The sequence below is a fragment of the Euphorbia lathyris genome, chromosome 4, assembly GCF_963576675.1.
Source record: "Euphorbia lathyris chromosome 4, ddEupLath1.1, whole genome shotgun sequence".
NCBI classification, from domain to species: Eukaryota; Viridiplantae; Streptophyta; class Magnoliopsida; order Malpighiales; family Euphorbiaceae; genus Euphorbia; species Euphorbia lathyris.
In genome coordinates this window covers 5,709,577-5,714,873 of record NC_088913.1, presented here as the reverse complement: position 1 = coordinate 5,714,873, position 5,297 = coordinate 5,709,577, and positions in this window count along the sequence as shown.

Here is a 5,297-nt window from a genome sequence, read left to right as displayed (position 1 = left end):
TCTTTCATTTTATTTACCAATTTGCCACCTTGCCCTTTTTAATTATCATCAAAACTACGTAGTTTTGTTATGTCACACAATAAGCTCATTGTCACAACTTAAGCCCTTGTCACGCTGGATCAAACCCATATATATATATATATATATATATATATATATATATATATATATATATCAATCTATATATAAATGTGATTATAATCACATTATAATTCGGTAAATTTTATAACATATATATATTTATATATTAATGTTATTAAGGGGGTGTTTGTTTACCTACTTTTCACCTCCTGTTTGCCTTTTGAGTTTAAAATGCAGAGTTTTAGGTATTTGGTTAAACACCCCCTGTTTGCCTTTTACAGCTGAAAAGTAGCTTTTTACAAAAGCAGATAATCTATGCTTTTTGGAAAAGCAGTCTTTTCCAAAGACAAACAACAAACAGGACAGCAACCAGCAAACAACAAGTAGCCAAATGGACCCTAAATTCTAATGTTTACTTTAACTTCACTTTTTTTTTTCTATGACTTATTGTCGTACCTTTTGTTTTCTTTTAGATTGTACATGGCTAAATTGAAAAATAAAAACCGAGCTGCTAAGAAACTCTTCTTTTCTTCATCCAAATTTTGTTTGCTTTGTTTTCCTTTTTCTTTATTGAATAATTTTTTTAATGATTTATTATAGTAGCTTTGTTAGTTTCTTCTTTATATAGTTTTTTTTTTATATTTCCTTTTTTATGAGTATTGTGGTATGTCTCTCTGTATTTTTTTTGGTATTATGGATGTTTGGAACCAAACAGAACAGAAAAAACAGGAATAAAAAAAACCAAAAAAAAGAAAAAAACCACCAGCAGCTACATGCTCTCCATAGGATCAGAGACCCTTCTAATTTGGAACACTCCTCTAAAATCCTCATCCAAAAGACGTCTCAGATTAACAGGTGGTTCCACGAGGATATGTTTTCCCCAAGGCGAGTTCCTCGCCTCTCCAGCTAGCCAGTCCGCACACTGGTTTGCTTCTCTATATATGTGCTTGAACCTAACAGTTAGAATTTTTTGGAATCCTAAGATGTTACCCAGGATAGCCTTCAGTGGGCGGATACATAATTGGTCTTTAGCCTCAATGAGGAGGGTGATCAGTGTTGAAACACCTTTCCACATGATTTTGATTTGACAAAATTATTTAAGTAAAATTAAATATATTCTAAACACACTAAGTTTAAATGCTTTGATTTATTACACTAATGTGTTTGTTCAATGTTGAGTTAAATTGTTTATAAGACATAAAGACTAAATGGCTTAAAGCCCAATACGAAAGTCAAAGCCCAAGTCAAACAGATCAAGACCACTCGGCCCGCGTGTGCAAAACGCTGTCGTTATGAACAAAACGCAGCTCAGCGAGAGAAGGATCTAGAAGACCTTCGTTGAACAACTTCGGAATGAAGCTGCTGAGTTGAATCGACAAAGAGTACAAGACAGCAGCTGAGCAAGAACAACTTCCAGACAAAGTGTTTCCACTTTGGGTAAAGTTCAGAAGACACAAGACGATGTCTAGTTGACCTTACCATAAATGGAGAGACATTCTGCCGAACTGACTAAAAGTTGACCGAGGACAGAAGATACTCTAATCTGATTGGCCGAGAGCTCTGAGTAAGACTGAGTGACAACGACAGGAAGCCGTTTCCCTCCAACGGTTATTTCGAAATTCGAAATGACTGATGCCTCAGACGTCTCTATAAATAGAGCCCTTCAGTTGCTTCATTAAGACACAGAACTTGATCAAGCCATTACGCTGACCAAAATTCTACTCAAAGTTCTGTGAGAAAAAGCAAAGCAAATACTTACACCAAATTATATATCTTTCGTGTAAAAGTCTATAGTGATTATTCAATCATCTAAGGTGTCTTAGCAATTGTTGTTTAGGACAAATCTTTATCATTTCTAGAGATTAGAAAGGAGAGGCTGAGTACTCGGTTATAGTACTCAGCGAGAGATTAGGAGTGAGTAGAGGTATAGAGGAAGGTACTCTTGTTATACTCAGCTTCTAAGTTGTAAAAGGTTTGATGCTCTACCGTTAAAGAGCTCAGTAGAGAATTCGAAAGCTCGGAGCGTGTTCCGGGGATAGGACGTAGGCTTAGAGGCCGAACCTGGATAAATCTGCTGAGTAACATCTTTCTAACCTTAAACTCCTTAATATATATATTGCTTGCTTAACCAAAACTAACCAAGTAAAGAGATCACGCTGAGTTGTGTTGCATTGAGTATCTGAGTTCAGGAATAGACTCAAGTGCTATCTCCTGACTCAAAGAAAGAAGCTGACTTAGTCACCAGTTGACTAAGCTAGTGTCTTAATTTACTCAGCGCGCTGTGTAATCCTTTTTCAAAGAAAAAGAAGTCAGCCTTAACGTATTAAAATTTTAAATAGTTCCTATCCCCCCCTTGGAACTAACTTGTTACGTTATAAGGGACCAACAATCAGTTCAAAGCAGTCAGATTCGACATAGATGAATTTTATTTCGAGCTCTGCCGCCATGTCTCTCTGTATAGGTATTATGTTTTTTTTCTTGAAGAAACAAAAAAGTTTTATCTATCATCACATATATCTTATTCATTGAAAGATTGTGAAGTCATTTCTGGAGAAAAAAGATAATAAAGTCGATTATGGATAGAGTGTGTTTCTCGTTGTTGTGTAAAAACAGTTTCAAGCACTGTTTATTTATTATTGCTTTATCACGATCTATGATATTGAAGATGTAAATTTAAGTTTCTATGATATGCTTTTAGATTATAATTTTTTTATTACTTAGGTCGAAATGTACTATTTTTTTCCATAAATGAAATAATTATCTTTATTCCAAAAAAATCATTTTACTTTCTTATTTATTTTAGTCACATATTCCTTTCTTATTTTGCCTACACTATTTTTTGTACAGAGCAAATGTTTATAAAACTATAGAAGATACATCAGTTTTCTCTCTTTCAACTTCCATTCTCCATCCGAAAACTATTTCTTCTTCACCAAAATCGCTTTATTCTTCTCCTCTTCAATTTTGCAGCGCAGCTTTGTTTTTTAGCAAATTCATCAATCGATTTTTTTGTTAATTGAGTATTCTTCTATTTCGAGTTGTAGTTTTCTATTTGAGGAGGAAGAAGGAAGATTGTCTTCCTTTTTCCTCATTGCACCGTTCTATTTTTTTTTTCTTTTTTTGTTCTATAATTTCTTTGTTTTTGGATTTCATATATTATATCGGATCGTTTAATCCGCTTGAATTGCATCTGTTGTTTATTATCTTTTCATTTATAATGTTTTCTGATTTAGGAAGAGCAGAAATGATAGATCTTATATGTAGATCACTGCATCTACATGGTTGTAAAAGAAAGAACTATGATCCGAAGATTCAAAAGAGTTTAAATGATGAAGATTGGATTCCAAATGCTTCTCTTTGAATTTGGAGTTTCAAGAAATATATGTATCTATTTGTGTTGTTTGTGCTATTAGTACCTGTAATGGTTTGTTTTGCTCTTTGTAGTCTTTTTCTTGCCTATATGGATTTTATATTAGATATAGCCTTGTGTAAGGTTTTATTCCTTACTTTTCTTGTTGTACTTAATTTTTTTTTTTATCTGATGTACTCATTTTCATAAAAAAAAATGTTTATAAAACTTTTCATGTGCACCCTTATTCTTTTTTCGAATTTTCATTCAATAAATCAATTATGAAAAATAAATTTGCCCTTTCAAATAAATAAAATTACGAGATATTTGATTATTAAAAATAAATTAAATAAATTAATATAAAATATTTTATTTGATTATAAATAAATAGTTGTTTTAACGTCTTCACGAAATTAATTTTGACCACGTTATATATTGGAAAGATCTTCGAGAAAATTTTGTAATTTCATATTTGCAATTTAAATATATTAATGCATTATTTTTCTTATGAAGCGAAGCGCTATCTTTCTAGTAGATTTGTTTATAAGTTTGTTAGTCTGTCTTAGCCCGTCTTTTATGGGTGGGTTTGGTTATATATGTTTGATAATTGATCCGGTCTACCCTGAAACTGTTCAAGCCCGCACATCAAATAGATTGAGTTTGAAATTTATTTTAAAAGCCTGAACTTCACTCGACCATATCTGCCTTTATATTATAATATATCTTTGTACATATGTTTTTTTTATCTAACTAATTTTTATTACTTTGTTAAATATTTATTTTTACATAAATATATTTTTGTTGTGTTTTATTGAATTAATTAAAATTTTAAAATGTTGTATTTTTTATTTTTGATATTTATAATTATTTTTTTATATAAATATATATTAGTTAGATGTACTAGCTGGGCTTGGGATTAACTTTCTTGCTCTGATCCAACCTGGCTCGAGTCCAATATAATTATGATGCGAGAACAAGGTAATTCATTCAGTGTGAAATCCGATTAGACCATACCCCATCCCCGAATCCGAACTCGTCCCAGTCTATGAACACATTTAGTTTCATAGCATATGATATAAGGGGGCGTTTGGTTAAAAGTTCGGAATCAGAATCGGAATCGGAATCGGAATCAGAATGTTACGGAATTGGAATCGGAATGACTATTTATTTCTTTGTTTGGTATAAACGGGAATCGGAATCCAACTATAAAAATTGTTTGGTTCAAATTTTGGTATCGGAATCGAAATGAGATGAGATCAAAATTTATTAGATTATGATAATAATACATTAAAATAATAATAATAATAATAATAATATATTTAACAAATAAGAAATTAGAAACTCTATTTATAATAAAGAAATCTAAATATAAAAATCAATATAATTATCAACAGTATTGAAAATTTCTAATAAAAAAAGTTAATTAAAAATATTTACTAATATCAACTTACATTAAAACAGTTCTCCATAAAAAAAACTTACATTAAAACATAGAAATATAAAATTCAAAAAATAAAAATAACATAAACGTGGAGTCTAGTATAATAAGGCTGGTTATTTATATATATATATATACTAGTTGTAGACCCGTGCTTTGCACGGACTTTTTTTACATTATACAGTAATATCATATATTGATTGCATTGTAGTAATTTTTCATTAAAAATAAGAAACTGAAACTAAAAAAAAAATGTAGTAATAAATTAATGACAAATTTTAGGAAAAAGCTGCTTTTTGTAATTTATATAAAATTATTGTTCCATTCATTAGTTGTGAAACATATATATACACTATTGGTAATTAAATTAAATAAAAAAAATTAATAACGTAATAAGTCAATTTTTTCTTTTAACTTTAGAAACTACAC